A 20,420-nucleotide genomic window follows, 5' to 3' on the forward strand; every position below is an offset into this window, starting at 1 on the left:
ATTGCAGATGAGAAGATAGTAGGTGACTAATTGTTTTAAAGAACTCATTTGAGAGACTGTCAGGGCCTGGAGATTTATTTAGTTTAAGTTTTTTAATGACTGATCCAATTTCTGCTAATTGAATGGGGGCATTAAGGTGCTCTTTGTCCTCTGTGGTGAGTGATGGCAATTTCAAAGGTCTCAGGAAATTTGCGATGGAATCAACATCCGGTTGTGGGGTATGAGTGTCACGTTTAAGATTGTAAAGATCAGAGTAGTATTCTGCAAATGCATTGTTTATTCCCTTCGGATTTATTTCCCTGAGCATAGAATAATGCTTTATTTCTTCCATATAAAAATTCATAATGGTTGTGATATAATCTATATAGTTGTGTTTGTAGTTCCTTAAGTTCTGTTGTTTGCCGGGGGGATGTAAGGGTTTTGTTTTTAGATTCAAGGCTTTTGATTTTGTTCAGTAATTCTTCTATTTTTTTCTCTTTTTGTTTTTTCTTTATGGTTGCTAATTGAATGCATTTACCTCCCTTAACTGCCTTATAGGCGCACCAGTTAGTCTGGACTGATGTATCTTCGTGATGGTTAAAGAGAAAGAACTCGGCTGTTTCTCTCTCCAGAGCCATGCAGGAGTCATTATCTGACAACAGGGAGTTATTGATTCTCAATGGAGTTTGTGGAAGGGAGTTGAAATGCTCTTCTATTGAAATTGATATAGGAGCGTGGTCTGACCAGGTTATGCTCCCTATAGTTGAATTGGATACTCTTTATAATAATTTTTTATCTACTATAGCCATATCTATTCTCGAGTAAACATTATGGGGGTAAGAGTAAAAGAAGTAGTCTCTTTCAGACGCGTGTAGAATTCTTCACGTGTCATAGAGATCAGTCAGTATTTTTTTCATCAGTTTTAGAATAAGACTTGTCTAATGTTGGGATCAGCACTTTATTGAAATCTCCTATGAATTTTAAAGCTCCCTTCCCCTCTCTCCTGATGTTATTCAAAAGGCATCTGTAAAATGTGTTTGCTTTTTTTGGGGGCATAAAAAGAGACAATACAATAGGGTAGGTTGTTTATTAAATACTTCAGAATGATGTAGCGCCCATTTTTGTCAGAATTGACGCTGACTAGAGAAAATGCTATGGAATTTTTTATGGCTATTAACAGCCATTTTCTTTTGCATGTGTTGGGGGTGGTATAAATATATGGAAAGTTTTTATTTTTGAGTCTGTGGGAGTCTTTCTAAAGCAGATAAGTCTCTTGTACGCATAATACATCACATTTAAGTGACTTGGCTTCCTTCCATAAGAAGGATCTTTTAATTAGGCTGTTTAACCCTTTAAAGCGTTTAATAAAAAGCGTTTTTAGAAAAAGTATCGGTTAGCTTAAGTTTGCTTTCTGTGCTTGTCTGAATACTAGTGAGTCTCATGTATCCTTCAATGGTGAGGGGAGCAAAGTGATTTAGAACTACATAACCTGCAGGTAACATTTTGTGCAGAGAACTTAAATTAGTAATGAACAAATAACTTAAGAAACACATGATCCTGTCAGACCTTCAGATATGACTGTTTATCCGGAGGTAATATAGGGGGAATAGAGAGTGTCTCTGAACTTTCCTGTCCGGGGACCCCATCTAGCCTACTACGATTTGCTGGGAGGAGGAAAAATTAAGAAATACATTGTTTCTGTGATAAAAGAACAAGGCATCATATAGGGTGACTTAGCTGATAGTCCCAATGTGTCTGAAGATTGGTGTCTCTTGCGGGTATTTTCATCCGCTGAGGCTTGGGTTTCTATCTTCTCCCGCCTAGAGTCGTGGTTCTTTATCCAGGAGAATGATTAGGAGATTTGGTGGGTCCCACAGTGGTCCATTCTTTTCATCAGGGTTGGTGATTTCTTGGCTGGCGACGACGAGTTGCTCCTCAGTGTAGATTCATGGAACAATTTGTTCACCAACCTGGCTGCTACTTGTGGAGAGTATAAGATGTGAGGCGAGCCGTTTCTGTAAATCATTAGCTTTACTGGATATCCCCATCTATATTGGATCCCTTTATCCCTGAGGATTTTCGTGACCTCAGTGAACTCCCTTCTTCTGTTGAGAGTGGCGATTGAGAGGTCTGCATACTGATATGTTAGCATACTTTTCTGTCAGATTATTGTTATTTCTAGCAGCAGCCATTATTTTCTCTTTAAAGTGAAAAAAATGTAGTCTGGCTAAAACATCTCTGGGTGCAGATTGAGGCGCTTGCTTGGATTTTGGGGTTCCGTGGACCCTGTCAATGATCAGGTCTCTTTGTTCTGATTCTGGGGAGAGAATAGCAAAGTAATCTATCAGGAAGTCCCTCAATTGCTCTGTTTGAATTGTTTCTGGGATCCCTCTAAATCTGATATTATTTCTGCATCTTCTATCCTCCTAGACACATTTAATTCAATGGGTATGTGTGCTGTTGGTGGAAAATGTGGACAGCACGTTCATAAAAAACGGAAATGTAGATGAGGCGCTATACTAATCAGAATTTCACCCATTATTTAAAAAAAAAGAAAATTACTTTTGAGCACAAAAAAAGGCAAACTAAATCTTGAGTAGTAAAGGGTTTTTATTTTCCCTGTGTTTTTAAGATAGTTGTCTCTTTATGGGGAATTGAGTCAGCACAACCTGTATATAGGTGCAGACCACTATGGCGAAATACATATATAAACGGAGAATACAAATGTGATCGCACTCTATATCCAGCACTCGGCTCTGCTTTCATGCTGGATGAGACATTGGTGTACATTTTGGCCAAAGCCTAATAAGCTACTCACGACGTCAAGGTCACCTCCATTTGAGTGGTCCCTAACGCTAGTTCCCACCTGTTCATGGGCCATGACAGCCACACAAAATCCAGGGAATGCAGGTCAGCGTGCACACCAAGCACACTCTGCTTTTAACCCCGTCCGGTGCCATTACAGCTTTCATCGGATCCAGGGATGCAAGTACCAACACGCACGCTGAGCCCACCATATACTTCTCCTGGAGCCAAATGGCCACTGGTAGGTTCTATATAAGCAGACTCAGTTTTATACTGACTTTAAAACCAGCCTCCAGGACAGATTGACTGGTCAGGTGTGCATGACTCAAAGGAGATCGCCACGCCTCCAATACATACTACAAAGAAAAATTTTGGGGAATTGAGTCAGCACAACCTGTATATAGGTGCAGACCACTATGGCGAAATACATATACAAACGGAGAATACAAATGTGATCGCACTCTATATCCAGCATTTTGCCCTGCCTTCATGCTGGATGAGACATTGGTGTACATTTTGGCCAAAGCGTAATAAGCCACTCACCACGTCAAGGTCGCCTCCATTTGAGTGGTCCCTAACGCTACTGTAGTTCCCACCTGGTCATGGCCCATGAACAGGTGGGAACTAGCGTTAGGGACCACTCAAATGGAGGCGACCTTGACGTGGTGAGTGGCTTATTACGCTTTGGCCAAAATGTACACCAATGTCTCATCCAGCATGAAGGCAGGGCAGAGTGCTGGATATAGAGTGCGATCACATTTGTATTCTCCGTTTGTATATGTATTTCGCCATAGTGGTCTGCACCTATATACAGGTTGTGCTGACTCAATTCCCCAAAATTTTTCTTTGTAGTATGTATTGGAGGCGTGGCGATCTCCTTTGAGTCATGCACACCTGACCAGTCAATCTGTCCTGGAGGCTGGTTTTAAAGTCAGTATAAAACTGAGTCTGCTTATATAGAACCTACCAGTGGCCATTTGGCTCCAGAAGAAGTATATGGTGGGCTCAGTGTGCGTGTTGGTACTTGCATCCCTGGATCCGATGAAAGCTGTAATGGCACCGGACGGGGTTAAAAGCAGAGTGTGCTTGGCGTGCACGTTGACCTGCATTCCCTGGATTTTGTGTGGCTGTCATGGCCCATGAACAGGTGGGAACTAGCGTTAGGGACCACTCAAATGGAGGCGACCTTGACGTGGTGAGTGTCTTATTACGCTTTGGCCAAAATGTACACCAATGTCTCATCCAGCATGAAGGCAGGGCAGAGTGCTGGATATAGAGTGCGATCACATTTGTATTCTCCGTTTGTATATGTATTTCGCCATAGTGGTCTGCACCTATATACAGGTTGTGCTAACTCAATTCCCCAAAATTTTTCTTTGTAGTATGTATTGGAGGCGTGGTGATCTCCTTTGAGTCATGCACACCTGACCAGTCAATCTGTCCTGGAGGCTGGTTTTAAAGTCAGTATAAAACTGAGTCTGCTTATATAGAACCTACCAGTGGCCATTTGGCTCCAGGAGAAGTATATGGTGGGCTCAGCGTGCGTGTTGGTACTTGCATCCCTGGAGTGCGATCCCAGTTGTCTCTTTATGTGACTGACTTTTCTAAATGATAGAAAACATTAACACAGAAGTCACATTTCTAGTAGATACAGTATGATAACCATATGGCAGCATCACGCGTGTAGCCTCTAATTCGATTAGAATGTGGTATTTTTTATTATAACACTGATAAGACAGAAAAAGCAGATGTTCAGCCAAAGATTTTAATGTAAAAATAATGAAAAAGTTCATTTGAACTGACTGATAAATATGCTAATGCCAAAAAATAAGAATAATTTATTGGTAGTATTTTGTGTTGAGCAAATCAAAGTGAAACAAATAGAATTTGATCCAAATTTCAGGAAAAATTTGATACGCCACGAATCCGAATTTTCTCTTGTTTCATTGTAACAAATAGTTTTCTTCGCCTAAATTGGGAGCTACACGTGTTCCAATGTTAAAGTAAGAAGCCCAGGAATGAGATATGTCCCATAATTCTGTGCAGCCAGCCAAAAAGCAGATAGCCATCCCTTGTGATGACACAGCCTTATAAAAGCTTTATCCTGAATAGGCTTTGCCATTTTACTGTGAAAAGAGCATAGAGGATACGTGGCAAGTCCTAGGGACAGTGTTTTAGCTATCTTTTAATAGTAGAATATTGGTTAGGGGAAGTGAAGGGATAATGTAGGGAGATAGTAGGGAGAGTTTTAAGAAACTGCAGGAGGAGCACAGGGAAAGCATAGGGAGACTGCAGCGTAATGTATGCATCTGTTAAATAATATGTGATATAATATTAATTGATATTTAATATAAAGTATGTATTACATTACATATTACACACCATTTATAGTAATACACTTGGCAATGGGAGGTCTGTATGGGAACGTCAAGAACTATATTTGAAGTCTACCATATATGACTATGTCTAAGCCCATACATTAGTAAAGACACGCCTGCATCTATGGTATAAATGACTGACAGGGACATACAAGGGGTGGTCTTCTTACACTCCCTCTCACACTCTGTTGGGGGTTGTTTTTTGATGGCTATAAGAGAAGACACATGGAGTCTTGGGAAGAGGATTCCTGACCTTCAACAATGATATTTCAAGGACTATCCACATTCACTCATGGACAATAGATTAAGACTTTTCCTAAACTATTTCTGTAAGTAATAAACTCTTATGAAGACTGAAAATAAATCGCAGTATTAATTTTTTATATAACTCTTGCTGAATCCTGGTGCTGAGTCCTGCAGGTGTTCTTTACTCCAAATAAGCATACACTAGATTTGGAGAGCATTACCAAATCAGGTTGATACATTTTTCATACATAAATATTTTATATTTGGAGACATATTACATCATCTTGTTCATCTGCTATGCCATTCATTCTTAATCTGTTGTGTTATACATATACTTACTGTGCATCAGACTCATTGTCCACAGGTGATTCAATATGTAGGTACGTTTGCCTATTTCATCGGCTGCGACATTAAAAATTAATCTGTTCTGTTATACATAGACTTACTGTGCATCAGAGTCATTGCCAACAGGTGGTCTAATATATAGTTGTGTTAACTTATTTCATCTGCTGCGCTGTTTATAATTAATCGGTTCTATTGTTGTGTTATACAAAGACTTACTGTGCATCAGACACATTGTCAACAGGCGGTTAAATATAATGGTACTTTTACCTAGTTCATATGCTGCCCCATTTATACTTAATTTGTTCTGTTATACATAGACTTACTGTGCATCTCACTTATTGTCAACAGTAGAAATGAGCTAATTTCTCAAAAATCGCGTTAAAAAAAGGCTATTTCCTGGCTGCAGAGAGCCTTTATAGTGGTTTAGAACATTATGCATTGCAGTAACACTCATAGGGAGTCTGCTGTGGTAGTGGAACAACGCTATCAGTCAGTATGACATGTAAATGACAGGCGTTGCTCTTAGAATCACTGCACACTTCAATTATTTGTGCAGTTATGGGGCCAAAACTGACCAAATAACTCAAGTGGGAACTCAGCCTTACAGGTCAATGTTAGCGTCAAGAAGAAGGACATTTCTTTTACGCTGTCAGCAGCTCATTCCACATAGATGTCTACAGAACCTGTTCTATTAAACGCTTATACAAGTAGAGCCCCTCTCCATAGAGTGGAGAGGGTGTCAGCAGTAAGTTTGTGTTGACGTCACTGATTATTTTGCCCTTCCTCTGATCCATCAGAACAATAACCCCCAAAAACGGATCCATGCCTGTGAAGCATTCGCCTTCACTTGGTCAGCATTTGGTCAGTAATCCATCAATATTGCTAAAGCCAAAAAAACAGAAGTGGCTCCAAAACAGAGATGATACGTGAATGGAATATTTGCATGTCTTCTGTGTTTTATACCCAATCCTGCTTTTGGCTACCAAATCATAAGCCAATTGTGATGCAAAATAGAGACCATGTCATACAGGCCTTACAGCTGTTACATAGACAGGATCCGTTTTGCATCTCAGGCTGAAAGGAAAAATAGCGGTCCAGTCATAAAGTAGGGAGGGTGGGAACAACATGAGAAGTCCACAAGGTGGCAAAGTTACATAGTGTGGAGGTGGCAGCAGCCTCAGGAGACCACAGAGTGGCAAGTGACATAGTGTGGAGGTGACAGCAGCATCAGGAGACCACAGAGTGGCAAGGTGACATAGTGTGGAGGTGGAAGCAGAGAGACCCGGTAAAGGGTGGGGAGGTGGGTGGTAATACCAGTACCAGCTGAAGATGGTGGGTGAAAGAAGGAGCACTTGGCAACGGATGTGTGGCATCAGGCGGGTGGCAGCATCAGAATAGTACCTGAGGCAAGTAGCCAGAAGAAACCGGTCTCTTTTGTCAAACTGTTGGTGTGGCACCATGAATGATCTAGTCTGATGCATCAGGCATTGATGGGTGGAAATCCTGCCTGATCCATGCCTGATTTATCTTGACAAATGTCAGTCTCTCTGCTGGCCAGGGCAGGACAGCTTTTCCAGGGCAAACTCTGTCAGTTGCGGCCACAAATCCAGTTTGGCTGCCCAGTAGTCCAGCCGATCTTCAATGTGGGATGGCAGGGTGCTGTCTAAGTATGCCATAATTTGCTGGTTCAGGTCCTGCTCCAGGTCTAGCTGATGCTGCTGCTGGTGAGTAGTTGTAGTTTTTTCACTAGGCGGGTGAATAAAGCTTCTCATCAGCGACTCTAGACTAATTTTGCTGCTAATGGAGATGGAACTGCTCCTACTCTCCGTACCCTGCCTCAGCAGCCATTGCAGAGGAACTTGAGTGCAGAGGCCCCCCCCACCCCGGTAAGACCTGTGAGAGGATGGACGATGGAGCAGATAGGCAGCAGCCAACTGACTACATAGGATGTCTCTTTAGAAGGAAATGATATACAGGAGGTTGCATAAACTGTTTCATTCTCTGCAGTTTTGCCTGTGCATAACCTTCAGCTTGACAGGAAGATGCGCATTAAGGAATTCAATGTATGGCTTGGTGAATGGTGTCTGAACCAAGGGTTTGGCTTTGTGTCTCATGTTAGCTCTTGTTGGAATGGAAAAGAACTGTGCAAAAAAGATGGTTTGCACCTTTCTCTTAAGGGAACGAATGTCCTCAGTGAACAGTTCCAAGTAGCATTTAAACTAGTGTAGGAGAGTCCCCGGAATAATAATGGACGGACGATACGTGCCACCAGAGGTCCTGGCCTCGGTGGAGTAAGAACCGGATCATTGCGGTTACAGCGGCGAATGCTGCTGGTGCAGCGTGTCCGGGCCGGTTTTTACTGGGAACAGGTAAAGAGCTGGGGGGGTGCCTGTTCCCCACGGCCAGCCCAGGTTTTTGGTAGAGCTGGGCCTTTAAAGAACCCAGCCTGCTGATGATGGGGGTGGGGTGTGTCTTGCTGTGCTGGAGATTTCCACAGACAGAGTCAGTGCTGGAGAAGGAGAGTCTGGGCGCAGCACACATTGAAGGATAGTCCTGGGACCTGTGGTGCTACGAGCCGAAGTGGCTCTGGCCTGAGGGAGACAAAGGCAGGTAGCCTACAAGCCTGCAGAAACTGCTGTGGTCTGTCCAAAACAAGGTGACTCAAACCTGCTGTTTAATTTCTATGGAAGGACTTTTGTTTATGCACTATGTGGATATGCACCTGTGTGGTCTGCACATTGCCTGTTATGCCTTTGGTGTAAATAAAGTCACGGTGAACCACAAAGACTGTCTGTGATTGCCTCAATACTGCCGCCGCTACCGTAGCCTACCACGAGCACATCCCCACACTAGGAAAGGGGGGCAAAACGGTGATAATTCAGCAGTCCGACTGCCCCCCGGAACAATGCCAGAAGATGCCAGTAGCACAGAGGTTAAGAATTGACAAGCTCAGAGTCTTGTCTACAAATGCTCACAGTTTAGGGAATAAGATCAATGAACTTGAGTCTATAATGGAATCTGAGAATATAGATTTAGTGGCTGTTACTGAGACATAGTTCAATGGGAGTAATGACTAGGATATAACATTAAAAAATCCCGCATCCCTTTTGTTTCAAAATTCCACCCTTGGATCCACAAATGCAGATTAATTATTAATCACCATTGGAATATATTATCTAGGGCTTATCCCTCAGTTGAGGAATTCCAGAATCGTCCATTGATCTGTTATAAACGGAACAAAAATATATGTGATATGGTGGTGCGGGCTGATATTGGCAGTGTTCACAAGACACAACGACAAATGACTTTATCTACACCAAAAAATGGCACTTTTCCCTGTTTAGGCTGCATACATTGTTCCAGCGTGATTAAAGGTGAGTCTTTCTCACATCCACATACAGGTAAACAATTTCCCATCAAGGGTTTCTACACTTGTAATAGCAAATTTATTGTTTATTTACTAAAGTGCCCATGTGGCTTATTATATGTAGGCGAGACCTCGATGCGCATGAAGGATCGTTTTTCCAAACATAAATCTACCATACGGAAAAAGAACCTGCTTCTACCTATACCGCACCACTTTGAACGTTGTAACCACAATATTTCGCAATTGCGGTTGCAGATAATAGAACATGTTTCACAATCCCGTAGAGGTGGTGACAGGGTTAAGATGTTGAAAAAGCGTGAGTCCTATTGGATTCACACTTTGCAAACATTGGAACCCAAGGGCTTGAACCGTGAGTACGACCTCCACAGCTTTTGTGAATCTCCAGTTCCCGTGAGATATATATATATATATTTTTTGTTGTATAACCCTTTTGTATAGAATAACATGTACCATTGTTGCAAACCAATGTATCAAATAACTTGTTTTCTCTTTACTTGAAGACATTTTCTCTGAAAACTTGAAGACATCCCAGCGGCATCATTATTTTGAAACTTAATTTAACCCTATCACTGCTATTATGGAATACTTACTATTTGAATTGTCAATAGATTGCGGCTGGGATCCTTTCTTCATTTTCTTCACCTGCTACATCTTAATTGTCTAATTGTTTTGTTGATATCGTCACCATGGTAATGTGATGTCATTTCCGCCTTGGCTGGTTATTTAAATGGGTGTGCTTATTTCTGTTTGTACCATATCCTATACGTCTGAGGAAGGCTCCAGATGTGAGTCGTCACGGATTATATGTGACAATAAAGATTTCCTTTTCTTCAAGCTACAGTGAGTGCCGGTCTTTCCTTACTATATTTATGAGATCGTGATCTCGGACGCGAGCACCACGCCATTGTTACAGAGTGCCGGCTGATCATCATTTTCATAGGATATAACAATACCAGGGTTCTTTCTACTGTATATAGGAAAGACAGAGAAGGCAAGAAAGGAGGAGGGGTGGCCCTGTATGTGAAAGATAGCATAAAATCTAATTTAATACAAGTTAGCGAGAACAATTTAGAATCAGTTTGGGTTACTTTGCAGCTTGATAAACATAAGGTAACTCGTGTAGGTGTGATATATAGACCACCTAGTCAAGTCAAAGAATTAGATTATCTACTAGTTAAGGAAATAGCTCAAATTACATTGAAAGGGGAAGTTATCATTATGGGAGACTTTAATCTTCCTGATGTAAACTGGAAAACCAAAATAGCTAGTTCTGCCAGGAGTACAGATATTCTAAATTCCCTACTGGGATTATCTCTACAGCAAGTAGTTGAGGAGTCAACCCGGAAGGAGGCCATTTTAGATTTAGTATTCACAAATGGGAATTTGGTATCTGATATTACTGTAGGGGAAAGCATGGGATCTAGTGATCACCAGTCCGTATGGTTTTCTATTAGTACAGTGACTGAGTCACACCACACAAAAACAAAAGTTTTACATTTTAGACAAACTGACTTTTCTAAAATTAGATTAGTGGTATACGAGTCCCTATCAGATTGGAACAGTTTCAATGGAGTCCAGGAGAAATGGGACTACTTAAACATGGCACTATTGAAGGCAACAGATAACTGCATTAGGCTTGTCAGTAAAAGCAAAAAAGGAAGAGACCACTGTGGTACTCAGCAGAAGTGGCCAAAATCTTTAAAAAAAAAGATAACATTTAGTAATTATAAAAAAAAATGAGGATGACAGGCAAATTTATAAGATTAAGCAGAGAGAGGCCAAGCAAGTTATAAGAGCTTCTAAAGCACAGGCAGAAGAGAAATTAGCTCAGTCAGTGAAAAAAGGCGATAAGACATTCTTTAGATACATAAATGAAAAAAGGAAACTAAAACAAGGAATTAACAAATTAAAAACAAAACAAGGAAGGTATATGGAAGAAGATAAAGAACTAGCTGACTGCCTCAATGAATACTTCTGTTCAGTTTTTACAAAGGAAAATGAAGGAAAAGGACCTCAGTTAGGAAGGAAGACAGTAATGAATCTTTTGATGCATGTGTCTTTACAGAGGAAGAGGTTCTAAGTCAGCTGTCTAAAATTAATACAAATAAGTCACAGGGGCCTGATGGGATACACCCAAAGCTAATAAAAGAGTTTAGCGGTGAACTAGCAAAACCATTAACAGATTTATTTAACCAATCACTGGTAACAGGAGTCGTCCCAGAAGATTGGAAATTAGCAAATGTTGTGCCCATTCACATGAAAGGTAGTAGGGAGGAATCGGGCAACTATAGGCCAGTAAGCCTGACATCAATAGTGGGGAAATTAATGGAAACCATACTTAAGGAGAGGATTGTGGAACATCTAAAATCCCATGGATTGAAAGATGAAAAACAGCATGGGTTTACTTCAGGGAGATCATGTCAAACTATTCTTATTGATTTTTTGGATTGGGTGACTAAAATAATAGATGGCGGAGGTTTAGTAGACATCGCTTATCTAAACTTTAGTAAGGCTTTTGATACTGTCCCACATAGAAGGCTAATCAATAAATTAGAGTCTCGGACTCTAATATGGGCTCGGACTCCCATATTGTTGAATGGATTAGGCAGTGGCTGAGGGACAGACAACAGAGGGTTGTAGTCAATGGAGTATATTCAGACCATGGTCTTGTTACCAGTGGGGTACCTCAAGGATCTGTTCTGGGACCCATATTGTTTAATATCTTTATCAGCAAAATTGCAGAAGGCCTTGATAGTAAGGTGTGTCTTTTTGCTGATGACACAAAGATTTTTAACAGGGTTGATGTTCCTGGAGGGATACACCAAATGTAAAAGGATTTAGGAAAACTAGAGGGATGGTCAAAAATCTGGCAACTAAAATTTAATGTTGATAAGTGCAAGATAATGAACCTGGGGTGTAAAAACCCAAGAGCAGAATATAACATCAGTGATACAGTCCTAACCTCAGTATCTGAGGAAAGAGATTTAGGGGTCATTATTTCAGAAGACTTAAAGGTAGGCAGACAATGTCATAGAGCAGCAGGAAATGCTAGCAGAATGCTTGGGTGTATAGGGAGAGGCATTACCAGTAGAAAGAGGGAGGTGCTCATGCCGCTCTACAGAGCACTAGTGAGACATCATTTGGAGTATTGTGCGCAGTACTGGAGACCATATCTCCAGAAGGATATTGATACTTTGGAGAGAAGATCTACTAAACTAGTAAATGGATTGCAGGATAAAACTTACCAGGAAAGATTAAAGGACCTTAACATGTATAGCTTGGAAGAATAACAAGACAGAGGGGATATGATAGAAACTTTTAAATACATAAAGGGAATCAACAAGGTAAAAGAGGAGAGAATATTTAAAAGAAGAAAAACTGCTACAAGAGGACATAGTTTTAAATTAGAGGGGCAAAGATTTAAAAGTAATATCAGGATGTATTACTTTACTGAGAGAGTAGTGGATGCATGGAATAGCCTTCCTGCAGAAGTGGTAGCTGCAAATACAGTGAAGGAGTTTAAGCATGCAAGGGATAGGCATAAGGCCATCCTTCATATAAGATAGGGCCAAGGGCTATTAATAGTATTTAGTATATTGGGCAGACTAGATGAGCCAAATGGTTCTTATCTGCCGACAGATGGTTTCTATGAAGTTCAGTTTGTCCTCCCTCTCAGCGATTGTAAAAAAGTCCCCCATTTTAGACCGGTAGCAAGGGTCCAACAAAGTGGAGAGCCAGAAGTAATCCCTCTGTCTGTGCAAGGGACTCGGAGGGACTCCCTGCCTCCATCTGCACTGCATACTACCATGGTGTGTCTGGGTCCTCTGCCTCATCTTCCTCATCGCCCTGTAGCTCCTCTGGTTGCTCCTGCTCCTTCTCTCCTGTCACTTGTGTAGAAAAACCACCCATTTTGCTAAACATTGCTTGTGCTCCAATGTCTTCCTCCTCCAGTTCTGCCCTCACAAGGCTCATGTTGCCTTGAGATCTAGGCGCCACGTCTCAAGTCCCATGACAAGCCAGATGTACCAGCATCTGTTCCATGACATGAAGCAGTGGAATGACGTTGTTCATACCGTAGTCCTGGCGACAGACAAATAATGTTGCCTCCTCAAAGGGCCTGAGCAAACGGCAGGTGTCACGCATGAGCTGCCACTGGCGGGCACCGAAGTTACACAGGGGAGTTCTCCTCTTGGATCATCAAGATATCATTTATGGCCTTTCTCTGTTCGTATAGTCAATCCAACAAATGGAGGGTAGAAATCCAACGAGTGGAAACGCATATCAGCCTATGTTGGGGATGCTGTTCTGCTGCTGCAGCTCAAGGAGGGTGTGCTTAGCGGTGTAAAAAATGGCTGAAGTGCATGCAAAGTTTCCTGGCAATTTTTAGGATGTCTTGCAGATGGGTGGAAGACTTCAGGAACTGCTTGACAACCAGATTGAACACATACGCCATGCAGGGCGCTTGGCTCAGCCCTCCTTGATGCAGCGCTGACACCATGTTCTTCCCGTCACCATGGTTACGATTTTGAGTTGTTGCGGAGAAAGTCAGGATTCGATTTTTTGATGAAGCACAAGGAGCAGTTCCTCCCCTGTGTGACTCTGTTCGCCAAGGCAAATGAGGTGCAGAATAGCGTGATACCGCCATGTCCTGCACATGTGGTATGCAGGAGGAGCACTGTGAATTGTCAGTGCAGTGGAGGCTGAGGAAACGGTGAAGGATGAGGAGGCAGAGGCAGACATTGTCGCAGGACCAACGGAGTGAGAACGTGGAGGTGGAAGCGGCTTCACCTGGCCAAATTGCTGGTGTGGCTGTGCAGGAACCACATTCACCCAGTGGGCCGTAAAGGACATGTATTGTCTTTGACCGTAGTTATAGCTCTACACATCAGCGCTGCTGTGCACTTTGGCAGATTGGTATTGCCTTTTTGGCAAAGAAATGACGGTTTGGGACTCTCCACCTCGGCACAAGTCATCATTTCTCTGAAATGTGCAGAGTCCACCACTTAGAAAGTGAAGGACTGCAGCACCAGCAACTTGGCCAGGAGCACATTCAGATTCTGCGCCGTTGGATGAGTGCACGCATACTGTTGTCTCTTGGCAATCGCTTCGCTGATCGATTGCTGGCGGAATGACTGATGAGGAGTAGGAGGAAGAGCAGGAGCATCAGGAGCAGCAGATGATGGGAAGGACAGACAGCTCCCTTCAGCTGAGGTGATGGAGCCTTGACTGCTTGAAATCGGGTGCCTTTGAGTGACGCAGCGGCAGGCTGGACCACCACATTGGAGCCATGGTTCTCCCAGGCCACTTATGGTGATGCTGCATATGTTGACGCAGGGCCGTGGTGCCAACATTGGCACCCTGACCATGGTTCACCTTCTGCCCACAGATTCTACAAATGGCCATGTTCTCCTCCTCCGGCGGCTTAACAAAAAACTGCCACACCGCGAGTAGGTGATTTTACCCATAACACTCCGCATTGACTCACTGTTACCTCCGCTGCTTCCGTGAACCTCTGCACCACTACTTTCTGGGCAGGTAGGATCCTGGGAAGGGGGTGGTCTACCCCAGGCAAATTTGGCTCCTGACCTCCCCCTGCTGCCACCCTGCTGACTCCCTGCCACGCTTCCGACTTGCTGACTCCACCGCTGACTCACGGGCAAGTTGCCACCCTCTGCTCCCAATCATGATGAAGCCCCTAATTAACCCAACTCTCAAGTGCGTTCAGCTACATCATCATCGAGTACTGTCTGCACGTCACTGATGTTATCCTCAACGGCCTGACGGCTCACAACAACAGCTCCCACGCCACTCTCCTCATCACTACTTGACCGCCTACCGGAGAGAGCAGTGGATGTCTCCTCCACATTTTGTCTGGCCAGTTGCTGCTGACTGTCCTCTAGTAGCTGGGTTGGTGGTCAAGACATGACTGCTAGATGACACCGGGAGCTCAGGCCTCTCGCTGCGACTCCTGCTGCCACGCCCACTTACTCTGCTGCGACCTGTGCCTGCGCCAGAAACATTAAGGCCCCTGCCACTCCCCTGTGCAGGGCCTGGCACTTCTCTGTCTGACATAGGCCTCATGCACACGACCGTTGTTTTATTCCGTGTCCGTTGTGCCGTTTTTCAATGGGTCCGTTGAAAACTCGGCTAATGCACCGTTTGCCCTCCGCCCCCGTGATTCGTGGTTCTAGTTCGTCAAAGAAATATAACCTGTCCCATTATTTTCACGGAAAACGGTTCGTGGACCTATTCAAGTCAATGGGACCGCTAAAAACGCGGAGGCACACAAGATTGTCATCCGCGTCCACGCGTCCGCGTCCGTTTTTTTCCTATCATTTGCATGGCAAACCTGTCTTAGACTTTTTTTTACTTTCCTTTATGTCTGGTTGTGCTCCAAAAATAAAGGAAAAATAAAGGAAGACACACAGAAGCAAAAACGGACACGGATCACGGAACAACGGAACCCCATTTTGCGGACCGATAAAAACAACTTTATGTGCATGAGGCCATACTGTTAGATCAAATAAACAAATTAAAAGTGAATTAAAACACCCCAAAAAAGTCTGTAATTTTCTCACTTCACCACACAATGGCTAATAAGCTCATTTTTTCCCACTAATACACGGCAAAAAGGGCTTTAGAACATATAAATACACCTTTGAACGGCAACTAGGTCCTTATTTTTTCCACTTATAAACGCCACAAAAGGCTTTTAAACCGCTGAACGGCAAATATATATATATTCGGGATCCGAACCCGACCCGAACTTCATCCCGAACCCGAACCCCATTGAAATCAATGGGGACCCAAACTTTTCGGCACTAAAAAGGCTGTAAAACAGCCCAGGAAAGGGCTAGAGGGCTGCAAAAGGCAGAAAAATGTAGTTAAATCCCCTGCAAACAAATGTGGATAGGAAAAATGAATTTAAAAAAATATATATAATTAACCAATATCAATTGGAGAGTGGTCCCATAGCAGAGAATCTGGCTTCATGTCAGCAGAGAATCAGGCTTCACGTCACCCACCACTGGAACAGTCCATTGTCACATATTTAAGCCCAGGCACCCAGGCAGAGGAGAGAGGTCCCATAGCAGAGAATCTGGCTTCATGTCAGCAGAGAATCAGTCTTCATGTCATAGCAGAGAATCAGGCTTCATGTCACCCACCAATGGAACAGGACACTGTCAGATATTTTTAGGCCTCGGCACCCAGACAGAGGAGAGAGGTCCCATAACAGAGATTCAGGCTTCATGTCATAGCAGAGAATCAGGCTTCATGTCACCCACCACTGGAACAGGCCACTGTCAGATATTTTTAGGCCCCGGCACCCAGACGGAGGAGAGAGGTCCCATAACAGAGATTCAGGCTTCATGTCAGCAGAGAATCAGTCTTCATGTCATAGCAGAGAATCAGGCTTCACGTCACCCACCACTGGAACAGTCCATTGTCACATATTTAGGCCCAGGCACCCAGGCAGAGGAGAGAGGTCCCATAACAGAGATTCAGGCTTCATGTCAGCAGAGAATCAGTCTTCATGTCATAGCAGAGAATCAGGCTTTATGTCACCCACCATTGGAACAGGCCACTGTCAGATATTTTTAGGCCCCGGCACCCAGACAGAGGAGAGGTTCATTCAACTTTGGGTTGCCCCGCAATATAATGGTAAAATGAAAATAAAAATAGGATTGAATGAGGAAGTGCCCTGGAGTACAATAATATATTGTTAAGGGGAGGTAGTTAATGTCTAATCTGCACAAGGGATGGACAGGTCCTGTGGGATCCATGCCTGGTTCATTTTTATGAACGTCAGCTTGTCCACATTGGCTGTAGACAGGCAGCTGCGTTTGTCTGTAATGACGCCCCCTGCCGTGCTGAATACACGTTCAGACAAAACGCTGGCCGCCGGGCAGGCCAGCACCTCCAAGGCATAAAAGGCTAGCTCTGGCTACGTGGACAATTTGGAGACCCAGAAGTTGAATGGGGCCGAACCATCAGTCAGTACTTGGAGGGGTGTGCACAGGTACTGTTCCACCATGTTAGTGAAATGTTGCCTCCTGCTAACACGTTCCGTATCATGTGGTGGTGCAGTTAGCTGTGGCGTGGTGACAAAACTTTTCCACATCTCTGCCATGCTAACCCTGCCCTCAGAGGAGCTGGCCGTGACACAGCTGCGTTGGCGACCTCTTGCTCCTCCTCTGCCTTCGCCTTGGGCTTCCACTTGTTCCCCTGTGACATTTGGGAATGCTCTCAGTAGCGCGTCTACCAACGTGCGCTTGTACTCGCGCATCTTACTATCACGCTCCAGTGTAGGAAGTAAGGTGGGCACATTGTCTTTGTACCGTGGATCCAGCAGGGTGGCAACCCAGCAGTCCGCACACGTTAAAATGTGGGCAACTCTGCTGTCGTTGCGCAGGCACTGCAGCATGTAGTCGCTCATGTGTGCCAGGCTGCCCAGAGATAAGGACAAGCTGTCCTCTGTGGGAGGCGTATCGTCATCGTCCTGCGTTTCCCCTCAGCCACGCACCAGTGATGGGCCCGAGCTGCGTTGGGTGCCACCCCGCTGTGAACATGCTTCATCCTCATCCTCCTCCACCTCCTCCTCATCCTCGTCCTCCTCGTCCTCCAGTAGTGGGCCCTGTCTGGCCACATTTGTACCTGGCCTCTGCTGTTGCAAAAAACCTCCCTCTGAGTCACTTCGAAGAGACTGGCCTGAAAGTGCTAAAAATGACCCCTCTTCCTCCTCCTCCTCCTGGGCCACCTCTTCTTCCATCATCGCCCTAAGTGTTTTCTCAAGGAGACATAGAAGTGGTATTGTAACGCTCATAACGGCGTCATCGCCACTGGCCATGTTGGTGGAGTACTCGAAACAGCGCAACAGGGCACACAGGTCTCGCATGGAGGCCCAGTCATTGGTGGTGAAGTGGTGTTGTTCCGCAGTGCGGCTGACCCGTGCGTGGTGCAGCTGAAACTCCACTATGGCCTGCTGCTCGCACAGTCTGTCCAGCATGTGCAAGGTGGAGTTCCACCTGGTGGGCACGTACCATATGAGGCGGTGAGCGGGAAGGCCGAAGTTACGCTGTAGCGCAGACAGGCGAGCAGCGGCAGGATGTGAACACCGGAAGCGCGAACAGACGGCCCGCACTTTATGCAGCAGCTCTGACATGTCGGGGTAGTTGTGAATGAACTTCTGCACCACCAAATTCAGCACATGCGCCAGGCAAGGGATGTGCGTCAAACCGGCTAGTCCCAGAGCTGCAACGAGATTTCGCCCATTATCGCACACCACCAGGCCGGGCTTGAGGCTCACCGGCAGCAACCACTCGTCGGTCTGTTGTTCTATACCCCGCCACAACTCCTGTGCGGTGTGGGGCCTGTCCCCCAAACATATGAGTTTCAGAACGGCCTGCTGACGTTTACCCCGGGCTGTGCTGAAGTTGGTGGTGAAGGTGTGTGGCTGACTGGATGAGCAGGTGGAAGAAGAGGAGGAGGAAGCTGAGTCGGAGGAGGAGGAGACAGGAGGCAAAGAATGTTGCCCTGCGATCCTTGGCGGCAGAAGGACGTGCGCCAAACAGCTCTCCGCCTGGGGCCCAGCCGCCACTACATTTACCCAGTGTGCAGTTAGGGAGATATAGCGTCCCTGGCCGTGCTTACTGGTCCACGTATCTGTGGTTAGGTGGACCTTGCCACAGATGGCGTTGCGCAGTGCATACTTGATTTTATCGGATACTTGGTTGTGCAGGGAAGGCACGGCTCTCTTGGAGAAGTAGTGCCAGCTGGGAACAACATACTGTGGGACAGCAAGCGACATGAGCTGTTTGAAGCTGTCTGTGTCCACCAGCCTAAATGACAGCATTTCATAGGCCAGTAGTTTAGAAATGCTGGCATTCAGGGCCAGGGATCGAGGGTGGCTAGGTAGGAATTTATGCTTTCTCTCAAATGTTTGTGAGATGGAGAGCTGTACGCTGCCGTGTGACATGGTTGAGATGCTTGGTGACACAGGTGGTGGTGTTGGTGGTACATCCCATGTTTGCTGGGCGGCAGGTGCCAACGTTCCTCCAGAGGCGGAGGAAGAGGCCGAGGCGGCAGCAGCAGCAGAAGAGGCCGAGGCGGCAGCAGCAGAAGAGGTAGCAGGGGGAGCCTGAGTGACTTCCTTGTTTTTAAGGTGTTTACTCCACTGCAGTTCATGCTTTGCATGCAGGTGCCTGGTCATGCAGGTTGTGCTAAGGTTCAGAACGTTAATGCCTCGCTTCAGGCTCTGATGGCACAGCGTGCAAACCACTCGGGTCTTGTCGTCAGCACATTGTTTGAAGAAGTGCCATGCCAGGGAAATCCTTGAAGCTGCCTTTGGGGTGCTCGGTCTCAGATGGCGGCGGTCAGTAGCAGGCGGAGTCTCTTGTCGGCGAGTGTTCTGCTTTTGCCCACTGCTCCCTCTTTGTCTTTTGCTACGCTGTTGGCTCGGTCTCACCACTGCCTCTTCCTCCGAACTGTGAAAGTCAGTGGCACGACCTTCATTCCATGTGGGGTCTAGGACCTCATCGTCCCCTGAATCGTCTTCCACCCAGTCTTGATCCCTGACCTCCTGTTCAGTCAGCACACTGCAGAAAGACGCAGCAGTTGGCACCTGTGTTTCGTCATCAGCAGAGACGTGCTGAGGTGGTATTCCCATGTCCTCATCATCAGGAAACATAAGTGGTTGTGCGTTAGTGCATTCTATGTCTTCCACCGCTGGGGAAGGGCTAGGTGGATGCCCTTGGGAAACCCTGCCAGCAGAGTCTTCAAACAGCATAAGAGACTGCTGCATAACTTGAGGCTCAGACAGTTTCCCTGATATGCATGGGGGTGATGTGACAGACTGATGGGCTTGGTTTTCATGCGCCATCTGTGCGCTTTCTGCAGAAGACTGGGTGGGAGATAATGTGAACGTGCTGGATGCACTGTCGGCCACCCAATTGACTAATGCCTGTACCTGCTCAGGCCTTACCATCCTTAGAACGGCATTGGGCCCCACCAAATATGGCTGTAAATTCTGGCGGCTACTGGGACCTGAGGTAGTTGGTACACTAGGACGTGTGGCTGTGGCAGAACGGCCACGTCCTCTCCCAGCACCAGAGGGTCCACTAACACCACCACGACCATGTCCGCGTCCGCGTCCCTTACTAGATGTTTTCCTCATTGTTACCGTTCACCACAATAAAAAAAATATTATTCGGGCCAATGTATTGAATTCAAATTCAGGCCTTTTTTTACAGACACCTAACACTATCTGGCTATGTATTTAG

Source organism: Bufo bufo, chromosome 2, assembly GCF_905171765.1.
Source record: "Bufo bufo chromosome 2, aBufBuf1.1, whole genome shotgun sequence".
Taxonomy (NCBI): Eukaryota; Metazoa; Chordata; class Amphibia; order Anura; family Bufonidae; genus Bufo; species Bufo bufo.